A 14823-nucleotide genomic window follows, 5' to 3' on the forward strand; every position below is an offset into this window, starting at 1 on the left:
ACACAGAGTTCACAGGAAGTCTTGACAAAAGCTGGAAGGGCTATGGGATGAGGTGTGACTCTTGTATTGCCCCTACACAGATGTCCTTCGGGTGTGTCATGCATCTGCAGGGGGTGGAGGCCACACAGGAAAGTTTTGTGAACTCTGAGAGAGGAACATAAACTGAACTCTCAGTGCAGCCTTGGAAGCCTGTTTTCTGTACACACACACACACACACACACACACACACACACACATATATACACACACACACATATATGCACACACACACACACACAAACACACACGTAGATGCATGCATCCCTCTGCTTCCTTTCTTTCCCCCATCTCTTTCTCTCTAGCCCTGTCTTTTCATCCTGTCATTTCTAATCTGAGTTTCTTGCTGCCCTAAATCTCATTAGACTTTCAAACTAGGGCATGCCTTGGCTATGGGCCCATACAAGGGAAGCAACACTTCCCCCACCTTGGACAGTTTTCACGTTCTGACAATTGAGTATTTGAATTCTCCTCTGGGGCCTGTTATTCCTTCTCTAGACCGATGCTGTTTTCATTATCATCTGGCCAGGTGTCTCTCCCTTTGCATTGCCCTGACAAGACAGTCGTTTTCTCCCTCAATGCATTCAGAATACCGAGAAGAATATATCCAATGTCATCCCACGGGGCTTTAAAAATTAAATTATCAGAGCTTGTTGTATATCAGCTAAAGAAAAAAAAAAACTTCTAACATTCCATGGCTGCATCACATGTGATTCTAAAATTATGATAAACTGTTTGCTGAGATGAAGTTTAAAGAGGAGAGACATTCTAACTAGCTATAAGACAGCATGTCAAGGAAATAATTTATATCATTAGCATTGGAATCTACTCACTGATACCTGATTTGTCACTGATTCTTAGTCATACTTGTTCCTAAACTGGTCCACAAAACCCATGTAATTTAATTGTTTGGTTTGGGTTGACATTTTTGACAGGTCTCACTATGTTGCCCAGGCCGGTCTTAATGACTGTCTTCTCACTTAAACCTCCAAGCTGAAAGCAATCTTAACCAAGATGAGGGCAAATAATTTGTGGGACTGACAAGCTGATCTTAAAATTTATTTGGGAATGCAAGTAAACTAGAATGTTGAATGCACTCCTCAAAAGTAGAGAGCTACATATGTCAACGGTTTTTAAGAATTACCATAATTAAAATGAATGATATGACACAAGGAAGCGGCATCTGAGGGCTCCAACAGAAAGTCAGCTGCTTGATTTACAGCAATGCACCATGGAAATTAGGGTACTGACAGTACATAGCATGGGATTCATTAGCTATCTATAGGAACAGAATGACCAGAAACAAACAAACAGAAACAGATAAAAAATACCAGTTCCAAATTGATCATAAGAAATTTAAAGACACAAGGCTTCTATAATCTAGAAGATATCGGCATGTACCTTCAAGACTTTAGGAATAAAGAAAAAGTTATTAGCAAAAGTCCAAGAAAATAGCAACCCTAAAGAAATGACTGATACAATAGATATCATTAAAATAAAAACCCCCTAACCTTCCTGGATCCTACATCTGGGGCAAACTACAGAGCCCAAAGTGAGGTATTTGTATCGAATGTGCAGGAAGTGTAATCAGTGTGTTACTACAAATCTTTGATAAGATAGATAGATAGCTCAAAACCACGCAAGAACTTGAACAACCTTGCTACAACAGGGAGTGTCCGGACAGCTATGTTCATACAAAAAGGACCCCAGCATTATTGGTCACCATGTGTAGCTAGAGTTTTCCTGCCTGGCCCACAGTCAGGACAAATCTCTCTCACCCGCCAGGCCCATAGACGCTCAGACCCAACCAAGTAAGCACACAGAGACTTATATTGTTTACAAACTGTATGGCCATGGCAGGCTTCTTATTATCTACTTCTTCTATTTTAAATTAACCCATTTCTATTAATCTATACTTTGCCATGTGGCTCGTGGCTTACCATTACCTTACATCCTCTTAGTCATGGCGGCGGCTGGCCGTATCTCTCTGCCCCAGCCTTTACTTCCCAGAATTCTCTTCTCTCTTGTCCCACCTATACTTCCTGCCTGGCCACTGGCCAAATAGTACTTTATTTATACAGAGCAATATCCACAGCAACCATGGAAATGCAGATTCCCATAGTTCTTATTAAGAAAGCTTGATAGTACTTCCTGCTGGTGAAGATGTGTAGTTTCCATATGCTGCACATATATTCAAGCACTTTAACAGAAGCTAAGATCAGTGGTTAGCTGGAGGTGGAGATTTGCACAAGCAAGCAGTTTAACAGAAGCTAAGAACAGTTGTTAGCTGGAGGTGGAGGTTTGTACAAGCAGGCACTTTAACAGGAGCTGTGATACATTAGCTGGGCTATCTTTGTTTTGAACTTCCTTTTTAATTTTTCTTTGTGTCTTTCACATAATGTCTCCACAGCATGTCTCCTTATCTCACCCATCTCCATCAGCCCCAAAAATATAACAAAATAAAATTTAAGAGAGAAAGGAGTCCAAAAAAAGGAAGAAAGGGAGAATCTCGTCCTAGAAACTGCAGTGTGATACAGTGTGTCACACAGTAAACCCCTTTATCCATACATCTTTACATGTAGGTGCTCATCCCAAAGAATCATTGGTCTGGTTTGAGGCCCCTGGTCTCTACTACACCGTCAATGCTGGCCCTCACTGGGACTCTTCCTGAATATCCCATTGCTGTCCTGTGTCGTGGAGATCCTTCAGCTTGGCATCCACAAGACCAACCTCCCCACCCCTCCCCTAACACACACACATGCTCCAGGAGATCACAGACTGGGTGGATGTTGGGGTGGGCCAACACATTACCCTGGTTCTGGGTCTGGGTGGTTGCAATGTTGGTGAGCCTGCCAAGCTGGGGTATCTTGATCTCAGGTTTCTAGAATAGAGATGGGTAATATTTCATGGGATTCTTCGTTAAGAGATCAAATTTTGTATCTCTGATTTTCTTCTCAGCCTGTTTGTCTATTGTATATGGGAGGGCTACTGATTTTTTTGAGCTGATCTTGTATCCTGCTATGTGGCTGAAGGTTTTTATTAGCTGTATCAGTTCCTTGGTTGAATTTTTGGGGTCACTCATGTATACTATCATGTCATCTGCAAATAGGGAGAGCTCGACTTCTTCCTTTCCAATTTGTATCCCCTTAATCTCTTTGTGTTGTCTTATAGCTCTGGCTAGAACTTCAAGTACTATATTGAATAAGTATGGGGAGAGGGGACAGCCTTGCCTTGTTCCTGATTTTAGTGGTATTGCTTTGAGTTTCTCTCCATTTAATTTGATGTTGGCTGTTGGCTTGCTGTAGATTGCTTTTATTATTTTTAGGTATGTTCCCTGTATTCCTGATCATTCCAAGACCTTTATCATGAAGGGGTGTTAGATTTTGTCAAATGCCTTTTCATTTGGTTTTTTTCTTTGAGTTTGTTAATATGGTGTATTACATTGATGGACTTTCGTATGTTGAACCACCCTTGCATCCCTGGGATGAAGCCTACTTAATCATGGTGGATAATTGTTTTGACGTGTTCTTGGAGTCTGTTTGCCAGTATTTTATTGAGTATTTTTGCATCAATGTTCATGAGGGAGATCAGTCTGTAGTTCTCTTTCTTTGTTGCATCTTTGTTTGGTTTAGGAATCAGGGTAATTGTAGCCTCATAGAAGGAGTTTGGTAATATACCTTCTGCTTCTATTGTGTGGATTGAATAGCTTGATCTGTTTGGGAAGCTTCCAGGCTGTGGAACCAGGACCTGTCCTTGGTGCATGAGCTGGCTGTTTGGAACTTTGGGCTTACACAGGGACACATGCTCAGCCTGGAAGGAGGGGACTGGACCTGCCTGTACTGAATCCACCAGGTTTAAATGAGTCCCCAGGGGTGTCTTGGACCTGGAGGACATGGGAATGGAGGGGAGGGGCTGGGGGAAGGTGGGGGCAGGAGCGGGGAGGACAGGGGAACCCATGGCTGATGTATAAAATTAAAACACATAATAAAAAAAAAGAAAGATCAAATTTTAGTTAAAACTGAAATGGCCTCGGTAAGTATACAAGATGGAGGAACCTCTGCACTGTCCTCCCCTGCCACCTTCTCCACTGGTTTTATGCACATCAGTCAAATAACTAGCTTACCCTATTCTAGGGAAGCATAGTTGACCCTAAGGACCAGTAGCTTAGTTGCCCATGCAGTTGAGGATACAGGGTCTCACCATTGGCCTGATCAGAATAAGAATCAATGGTTGGCTGATGCTATAGGACCAGGAAAACAGAAACTCACACAGATTATCTAATTTTTGTCTCCTTTCTTTGCTTTCTTTGAGGTTTTTCTGACCATAGCAAGGTTTTCCCTAATTACTACTGATTGGTTGGCACAGAAACAGCAAGTTTCTCCTAAGGCCAAGGCCTTTTTCAAGCCTTCAAAGGCCCTCTGCTCAGTCTTAGCCTATCCCAAAGGCTAGCTATCCCTGGTGTTGGCATAGGGGCTTGGCTATCCCAGCAAATCCCATCATGCATAGCCTGCAGTATCTAACCACCCCCAGAAATCCCCACACTTGTTTTTTCAGTGTGGAAGCAGGGATTTGAAGAATGGCTGAAATATGGTCACAGGCATATGTCAGCTTTTCTTCCTCTAGGTTGTAGCCTAGGTATGTGACCTGAAAGATGCCCAGCTGAGCCATCTTGGCTGAGGCTTTGTACCCCATGGCTTGGAGGGTTTCTAAAGGGCCTTCTGTTGACTACATTCCTTCTCAGTGGTCAAAGCTACAAACAGGAGCATGGTGCTTTGTAAATATTTTTGTCTCAATTCCAGCAGATCTGCACTCAGGGCTCCATCGAACAATGTTGGTGAGTTTGTTAACCCTTTCCTCTGGTCTATTTTCCCCATATCCTCTCTCCTCTGTTTCCCTAAGGGCAGCAGTTACTTCACAGGAGAGTTTCTTTCCCTGTATGCCTAGGGCTGAATCTTGGCTTCTGGGCAATTCCAAAAGTTGGGATCTACTCATCCCTTTAATTTTTTAAAATTTATTTATTTGTTTGTTTGTTTGTTTGTTTATTCATTCATTCATTCTTTCATTCATTTATTCATTTATTTTGGTTTTTTGAGACAGGGTTTCTCTGTGTAGCTTTGGAGGCTGTCCTGGAACTCATTCTGTAGACCAGGCTGACCTCAAACCCACAGAGATCCGCCTGCCTCTGCCTCCTGAGTGCTGGGATTACAGGCGTGCACCACCACCGCCCGGCTACTCATCCATCCCTTTAAGTCCCTCTAATTTCTAGAGCTTTCTCCTTATGTCTGAGGCCAACTGCATGATAAAGGCAATAAATATTAGTGGCTACCTGGTTTGGGGAGGGGGCATCTGTGTCTGTGGGAGTAAATGCCTAAATACCAGATCTGCCTCACAGAGCCTTTCTGGAAACCCAGCAGACAATTCATCAGGTCCTTGAATAACCTGACCTATCTTGGGTAAGTTGGTAGGTTTTCTAATGCTGGTTTTAATCCCTCTAATAATGTTTGGCAATGAACAAACCAACAAACTGCCTTCATTCCTGTTACCATAAAGCAGTTTCCAACAGGCTGATAAGGGCCTATGCCTTTTTCAGAGACAAGGCAGGCTTTGCTGTCTTTCGATTATACACGTTACAGGAGAGTTGAACTTCCACTTTTACCCTGGATGCAACTTGGGAAACTAATTTCCCTTTCTCCAGAAGCAACCAGCTGCTTAGAAGAGGAGGTGATGGAGAGAGAGAGTGCACAGGATGGAGGACACTATTTCTTCCTGCCTGCAGCAGGGCTGAGACTGAAGAACAGAAATTTGGGAGTTCTCTGGGCAGCTAGGCACAGCAGGGTCCCCAACAAGAGGGCACACACAGACACACAGGTCCTAAGTCCTGATAAGGTGGGGGGATCTATAAATTTTGACTCTTTTTTAAATTAATGTTTTAATTTTTAAATTTTATTTTAGACAGGGTCTGACTATGTAATTCTAACTGTCCTGGAACTCATTAGGTAGACCAGGCTGGCCTTGAACTCACAGAGATCAGAGTACTTCTCTACTTCCCTTTAATTTTCTTTTTTTTTGGATTTACTTCATTCTTATTGGTGAGTAAATACTTCCGTGTGGCCTGAATGTATCATGACCACTTCCCATTTTTTTCATTTATGTTGTTTCTGACTATTAAAGACTGAATTGAGTCTCCTCAAAATTCATGTGAAGGCCTAAGCTTGGATGCCTAGTCTAACACTTTGTAATATGACTCTACTTGGAGACAGGGTCTTTAAAGAGATAGTTGGTGCACCCTAATCTAATAAGATTGGTGAACTTATAAAAACAAAAAAGTGAAAAAGATGATCAAGACACAGGTACTCCAGAAAAACAAACAAACAAACAAAAACCAAGACAGAGTGTAGAAGCGGCTACCTTCAAATAAGGGTGGAGGTCCCAGGATGAAACCCACCCCAGAGACCTTCAACTTCAGGCTTCAGCAACAAGAGGATATAGATTTCTGTTCTTTAAACTGCCTAGTCTATGGTACCTAGTCTGTGATAGAAAACTAATAAACCAATGCACAACTTTTTGCACTTATATGGACTACTGTAGTGAGCAGCCTTGACTGCATGGGTATGTATGTGTGCGCTTCATTATGCTGCATGGATAGAAGTTAAAATCATAGTGGACTTCTATGTTGGTGGATATGCTGGATTTGCTCTTCAGAGATACTTCACTATAATTATGTTTTTCTTTAACTGCCAATCCTCAACATTTAAATCTTTAAAAAAATTTTCCAATAATGAATAAAATTTGAGATTTAATTAGTTTACTTGATTATTACTAAAATAATTCTAAGAATAGTCAAATCTACCGGCCATTGAAAGCATCTGTAGTGTGAGCTGGCTTTGTGTTTCCATCGCCCTTTTGGCTGGTGTTTTTTTGTTTTCTTTTGTTTTAATAATTTTTTATTGATTTGTAGGGTGCTTTGGAAATTTTAAGATTAATCCCTTGTCTGCTGTATTCTGAGTAGTTACTTCTCAGTGTACTGTGTGCTTTTACCTTATTTTTGACACCGGTCCTTGAGATCTAAGCTCCATTTCCCAAATTATTACATTGGCTGGCTCTGTCCTACAGCAGTGCTGGATTACATGGTAACCATTAGTGTTTTGTTTCCTTTGCTCCGTTTTAATGGTGAAACTTCCAACACACTGGTCAGTCCTGGTTGCTTTTGTTCTCTCCTTGACCCCTGCCTGACCCCTAGACCAGCTACCTAATGGGGCTCTCTTGGCTTAATGCTTCTTTGTTTACATTTGTTATTTCCATTTGGTTTTGTGGAGGCAGGATTTGATTCCAGTAGAGTTCAAACTTTCCATTATTCCTTCCTCATTTCAAGTAAGATTTAAAGCTTCTAAACACCAACAGAAGGTGAATAGAAAGAGACTTGGGTGACAGGAAGGTCTCTTTTCAGTCACACATTTTTTTCAGATTCAGACTTCAGTAAATGACTACATCTGGGGCATCTATATGAGTTTACTTCAAAGAAATGTTTTGTTTTATAAATTAATTCAGTGTTCTATACAACCCCAAAGTCATGCATGCTCTAATGTATGGAATAGAAAACATTCCCATATACTCCTCCTGCATCAGACTTAGTCATACTCTCATCACATACATGCTTTTGACTTCTGTTAAAAACACACAAGAAGTCCTCCATTAAGGTAGGATTGTCTTTACTATGCAGGAGTGAGAGGGAGGGATACCCGTGCCACCAGCCCACTCCGGCACTCATGGTGAGCTTCCTCTTATTGAACACCTTTGCTTTTGGTGTTCCTCAGAGTCCCAGGGGGGACTAGCACTGGGCATGTGACATATGATGTAAGACATATGAAGCTTACAGGGCCACCTGTGCATCTATCTGCTACTGCAGGTCCGTTCCATTTTCCTTCAGCTGCGCCTGTGGGCAATGGCCAGGTAAAGCCAGATAGCACTTAATTGCAATTAATTCTGGAGCGCCTTGGCAGCACAGAACCAGCTGAAATAAAAAGCAAGTATATTTATGTGATGAATAATATTTGGACCCGGGGGGTATTTAGAAGATGGAAAAAAGGAGTGGGTTAATTTTGAACCATTTTCAATTTCCATACCAGTCATTACCCACATTAGTGGATTTATTATGTTCTTTTTCTTTCCCTAATAAGAGCCTTGTAAAACTCAGCATATCATCAAGCAACCTAATAATTACTGTATTTAAGGGCAAATGTTAGATCCTAGACAGAGACCATTTATTACGTCCTGCTCCCTAAAGTTCAACTGAATAGCCATTTTTCTGCTTCCTCATTAATAATTATAATAAGTAAACTGCACAAAAGAGGAGGAAAGGACTCAGCAAATCAAAACTTAGAAAACTGGAAAGGCCAGAGCAGTAAAGCATCCTGCCATGACTCACAGACCACGCGAGATATTAGAATCATGATTCTTCATTTTCATGACCAGAATTCTGAAGGGAACAAAAATTGGCACCAAATGAATCCGCTCAATTAATGTGGATGCCCAGATGGAAAGGAGTGAAATAAATAATTCCCCTGAATCTGCCCTGTGTCACCTCAAGTCCCAAGCTGTAGGCCTCCCTGAAGGGCAAGGACCACAAAACAAAGCTTAATGTGCCCAGTAATCCTGAGGGTTTGCTAACCTTCTGTCCTTCTGGCCTGTGCTGCAGCCAGAAAAACAAGGTGTGATGGAGTCGCCTTGTTGTGGCAATGGCGTTGGGTTTCCAACAGCCTGAACCACTCACCACAGAGGTTCTGCCTTCCTTTCCCTTCTCTCCCTTATCATCCCCTTCTTTGTTTTATCTTTCTGCCTTGATCTTCATTCTCTCTTTCTGCCTCTGCCTCCCTTCCCCTCTCAGCCTGTGTGTGTGTCTCTCTTCGCCTCTCTCTGTTTTTCCCTCTCTCCCTCTCTCCTCTCTCCCAGTTCAAAAATCTCTTCTGTTTCTTTGGACTTCCCCTCCCCCTCCCCAGTATTTCTTGCTGATTTCCCCTGTCTATGACACGTTTAACAGACTTATCCCTTGCTTTAATTGCAGAAGGTACCACTGATGCCTAAAATCGAGCATAACACAATTACAGGTCAAAGAAACAGTTCTGAGCAACGGAATAACAAAGAGCCCATCCCTCCCATGATGTCCCTCCCATGATGTCCGTGTCCTCCCCCCCACACCCCTCCCCCACCCCCACCACCCCTCCCACCCCCACCTTCCTATTTTCTTATCCCAAAGTAGAACCAAGGGCTTTTTCCTTTTACAAATTTCTTCCCCTCTGCTAAGATCTGGGCATTTTGAGGGTGTTTAGACACCTTCTGCAAGTATTCCCCCCGAGGTAAGAGCAACAAGAACTCACTCTTTGTTTTTGAAAACTTAGACCAGTTGGAAACTTTGGAACAACCACTTAGTGCCAAGTCTGCCCTTGATCTTTTCTTTACAGCACATGGGGTTTACACTCTACAAGCCAGATTCTGTCCCCCGGGACCTCTGCTGGGGAACACAGGAAGAATTCTCCGGTCTGCAGGGAGTGATTTCCGGCCAGAATGCATAAACCATTGAGAACATCTCCTGTGGAGTCTGATGAGAGGGAGACAATCCATTACCCTGCAGGCGGTTGGCCCGGGTGGGAAGGACTGGGACCCCGCCTCCAGTGATAATACAAATGGGAGCTGCATTTGAAAATCTCCTCTAAGCCAGGCTCTCTTTCCCCACAGGCTTCGCATTTCTCGGAAAGCAATGTAAAGAGAGATAGAGAACAGAAATGCAAATCGTAACCTTTAAGAAAATATATAAATCCAAAGAATGAATAAACGTCTTCTGTTTCCATAGCTGCAGAAGAGTCCTGTTAGCTAAATTAAGACAAAGTCCCGAGGCTGCAAGAAGTCTTCACACAATGGCCAGATGAAACCAGCCTTCTTCTCTAGAGACTGTCCGAGTCATACTTCAAAGAAGCACAGACCAGCTTTATCACCACAGGATTTGACAAGAATCCAGAGAAAGGCAGAGGAAACAAGTTAAGGCCTCCTTAAAAGCAGAAGGCTGGGTGTAGACACTGAGCTGAGGCCCGGCATCATTGAGGGAGGCCCTCAGAGAGGCTGCCAGAAGCAGTATCCAACACTCACAGCCATTTGGGGAAAGATAGATCTCCTGTGCTTTAAAATCCCACAGCCATGGCAGCAAAGGGCTAGTGAAAATGCTATGGAGGTTGGATTGTCCCTAAGAAGCAATGAGGCAGGATTTGGAGGATATCTGTGTAAATGGAGGGCTCCACCCAAAGCCAAGAGAAATGCTAAAATCACAGGAGTGGGGAATGAGCCCTCAAAAAAAAAGGCATGTGGTCCACAGACATAGAAATGGAACTCAAATGTGAAGAAATAGACTGAGAACAATGGTAACTCAAGAAAGCCAAAAGGTCAAGCTTGTCACTTAGGAGACAAGGAGAAAGTGACCTGGAGCACAAGGCAGAGAGACAGACAGACTGTGGGATGGACCTACACTGGGAGATATTTTGGACACGCATACACACACCCTCACACAACACCAACACCACTACACACAGAGAGAGAGCCTGGCAACGTTTATCAAAATAAAAACAGTATGTTTATCCTTTGGCCCCACAGTTCCTCTTCCAGAGTGTCACTGATAGACTTGTGCTCATCTAGAAGGCAATCATGCACACAACAGCAAGGTTTTAATAAAAGAAAGCAATCTATTAAAAACTATTTACAGTGACTATGGCATATATATGTGTGTATATATATATATATATATATATATATATATATTTGCATATAAATGGAAAGATACATAATAAATTGCAAATAATGATGGTCTCTGGGGAATGAGAGACTATTAAAAGCATTTGATTGTGCTTTGTAAAGTTTTAAGTATTCTTTATTTAAACTAGGTCATTGTTATTATTGTTGAGGAAAAGCGCAAGAAGACGGTGAGTGTGAATGAAGGCTGTTAGACGGCACTTGTATCTGAGTGGCCGAAAGTTTGGACCTGGGTGAGGTACTGTTCTCTAAGGAGCCCTGGGAGGACAAGCTTTATCATGTATGTTCTTGCTTTCTGGAAAGTCTCTCATAGAAGAAATTTCCCTAGCCCTCCTCTTTAATGGATGCCATGTGTGTAGAGAAATGATTTCCATGTTCAGAATCCTGTTTAAAGATCGATTTGACTTAAACGTTTTACCAGCTTTTGTTTCTCCAGAAAAGTATTCATTTCAGCAGACTTTGTTACAGACACACTTGCCCTGTAGGCAGTTAGCGTTTCCACCCACTCCAACAAATATCTTCAATTGCTCACTGCCTCTAATTGATCGGCTAACTCTGCGAAGGCCTGCTGTGTGCTCAGCTTGGGAGTAGGTTGCCTGCCTTAGAAGACAGCAGTGATGACTAGCAGACGGTGAGGTTTCAGGTTTCCATATTGAAACGGCATTTGATGAAGTACTGGACCACGACGTTCCATTGAAAACGTGGATGCCGGTGTTGCACCGAGAAATAACTCACTCATTCATCCAAACATCAACCACGGGCAAACCTGGCTGTCTATCCTGCATAACTGAACTTGGAAATATTAGAAAAGAAAGAGAAGAGAAGGTCTCAAGATGAACAAGACTATTACAGAGACCTGAAGAGGCACAGAGAAAAGCAACAAGAGGCAGAGGTGTGTTGCTCAATAAACTATCTAGTCCTTCACTTGTGAACTACTCACTGCTTCTGTCCCAGTTCTTGTGATGGACTATGAATGATACCATATGGGGCTCTGCTGTCCTCTCTAGTTCACCTGTGCGTGGGACCCTCTGCAACCTCCATATAAAGTGACAACTGGCATATAGCACTATAAAATCTTTGCTCCAAAACAGGCTGGTTTGTCGTTGTTGTTGTAAATAAACATCACAACTGGAAATGAAAGCCACAAAACTCTGAAAATGAAAACCACGAAGATTTCTTTGGGGGTATACTACATAGTACCTGGGGACACCCACTCTCAGAGAGTTACAAGCTTCAACACCAGACCTCAGCCAAGGCAAGCCTTAAGCAGGGGGAGGGACGGGGTGGCGATCTTCATCTTGCACATGAAATGCTCATCTAATGCGACAGAGTTTTCTCATTTGCTACGGATACCCCTTATTATCAGCACCATCGCCACTTTGGGCTGTCCTGAGTATCATGTTCTCTGTCTCATATGTATCAAAACTCATAGGTGTCCTGGGTTGCACAAGAGGTTTTATTTTTGCATCTGTTTTTCATGTCTTTATCCACTAGTTTAACAAAAACATACACAAATGCTACTTAAAACAGTTCTATTATCTCTTGAAACAGCAGTTGGTAGGATATTGGAAAACTAAAATACTATTGATGGAAATCAAACAGCCTTCTCTTCTGACACTGCTCTGCATTTCTTGCAAAGAGGAACCCATTTTATCTATGTACCTAAAGTCTATTGTCTGGAGCCATGTGCTCTGTGACAGACTTCTAAATTAGCCACAAGTGATTTTGACCTGTAGTGTTTATTGCCTTATAAAATCCCCTTCCACTGACTGTGACATGAAGCATACAAAGAAGGTGATGGTCACATTGTGACCAGCTAACAAGACTGTGGCTTCCATTTTGTTAGCAGACCTATTTATTGGCTCCCTGATGCAAAACTTCAGAGAAGCCTCTAGCTGCTATGAGTGAGGAAGTCAAGTCCTCAGTCCAACCAACTATAAGGATGTGAATTTTGTCACCAAGTACATGAATGAGCTTAGAAGTGCGCTTTTGCCCAGATGAGCCTCTTTCAGGGTTTCAGGTCTGGTTAACACTGACCACAGCCTGGGGAAGAGACCTAAAGTAACTGTGTAGCTGAGTCTTTATACTACCAGCTCATAAAAAACAACATGGAGACTTACTATCAACTATGAAAGCTTGACCTATAGCTTAGGCTTGTCACACTAGCTCTTATAACTTAAATTAACCCATTTATATTACTCTACATTTTGCCTGATGGCTTTTTACCTCTCTTCCATCTTGCACCTCCTGTTTATTCTCCATGTCCTCTGGCATCTCTCTGGCACCTAGATTCATCTCCTCTTCTTCTCTCTCTGCCTGGAAGTCCCGCCTAAACTCTTCCTGCCTAGCTATTGGTCATTCAGCTCTTTATTAAACCAATCACAGTGACACATCTTCACACAGTGTAAACACACTACTTTCCCTAGATTCATGACCCATAGAAGCTAACAGAACACATGTGTGAAAGTTAAGCCTGTTGGGGTCTGGAGTCATTAAGATATTTAGGTAACTATTGAATCCTATGTAATACTGAGAACACCACTTTTCTAAGCCTGCTTCCATTTCTGCCTAGAATACAGTGTGTTTTCTGTGTGTGACTGAAGTAGATGTGAAATAAAGTGGTTGGGAGAGATGACGGCTAAGATTCTGTCTAACAACAACAAAAAAAAAACCAAAAAAACTTGGCAGGTTTTGCTTAGACTTTGACAGCTCTTGGCTTGGAAAGATGCCTCAATCCTCACAGTGCTTTGCTGTGTATGTGTAAGGACCGCAGTTCACATCCCCAGAATCCACACAAATATTGAGTGGTGGTAGTGACCCATCAGTAATTCTAGCCTCAAAGGGCAGAGATTGGGAACCCCCAGAGCAAGCTGGCTACCTAGACTAGCCATGATAATAGCCATGCTAGTGAGCTCTGGATCTGATGGAGACCCTGCCTCAGTGAGTGAGCCAGAGGGTGGAGGATGCTTCAGTGTCAACCTCAGCCCTCCACAGGCAAGTGACAGCTCTCGATGACAGATTTTAAATGCAGGTCTATTCACTGTCCTTTCTTGCTGTTTCTTTTTTCCTTTTTGAGAGTATATTTCTAAATTTCTGGTTTACTCTTCAAATGAAAGACAGCCCACCTCAGCATAGAGGCTGCTTGATTTTGGAAGCAGTCCTCATCCTTTCTTGTTTTAAGTAGAGCCTGACCTGTGGGTGTCTCTGCAGCCCTGGAGGATCTTCAATACTTGCAACCGCCTTTGACATAGTCACACGTCCTGCTGTCTTCCAGTAGAGGAATGTGCATTTTATGACCACAGCTCACCTGGCTCCAGGGGAACACCTGGCTGTCATCTAAAGGAGAGGCACAGCTGGCCTGGCCCACTGGCTGCATTTCCTGTTGCCTCTCTCTCTGCCTCCCCAGTGGAACATTTTCCTAAACCTGAAGGTCATTTCCAGGAATCTCTTGTACTGAAATACCACAGATCTGTTCTTCTTGCCTTGCTTTCCTGAGGATTCAACTCAGCTTCACTGTCCACAAGTTTTAGACTGTAAACAATGTTTTGAGGCTAAAATTGCAGGCATTGTGGGCTCCAAGGGTGACACCCTAAAATTTTATCCACACTACTTTTAACATCCAAAGCAGGGGATGGAGAGATGGTTCAGGGCTTAAGAACACTTGCTGCTCTTACAAAGGACCAGAGTTTGCTTTCCAGGACTCACAATCTGCCTGTCACTCCAGCTCCTGGGGTCTGATACCCTCTTCTGGCTTTCATGGACACTTGCACAAATGTGTACTTACACACACAAATGTATAACTGGTCTGGGAGAGATGAAGGTGTTCTAGAGATATACTTGTGTCTCTCAATTTATCAGAGTGTTGAAAGAGTGAACTCCTAAGAAATTGGAATTCTCAGGCTGGAGAGATGGCTCAGTAGTTAAGAGCACTAGCTATTCTTCCAGAGGTCCTGAGTTCAATTCCCAGCAACCATCTATAATGAGATCTGGTG

The 14823-nt window shown here is 42.7% G+C and overlaps 1 pseudogene; it reads right to left on the reverse strand.

Annotated features, from left to right (window-relative positions):
* Positions 1–12230: 12230 nt before the first annotated feature.
* On the reverse strand, positions 12231–12350 carry LOC118580972 (annotated as a pseudogene).
* Positions 12351–14823: the final 2473 nt, after the last annotated feature.

The sequence above is a fragment of the Onychomys torridus genome, chromosome 3, assembly GCF_903995425.1.
Source record: "Onychomys torridus chromosome 3, mOncTor1.1, whole genome shotgun sequence".
NCBI classification, from domain to species: domain Eukaryota; kingdom Metazoa; phylum Chordata; class Mammalia; order Rodentia; family Cricetidae; genus Onychomys; species Onychomys torridus.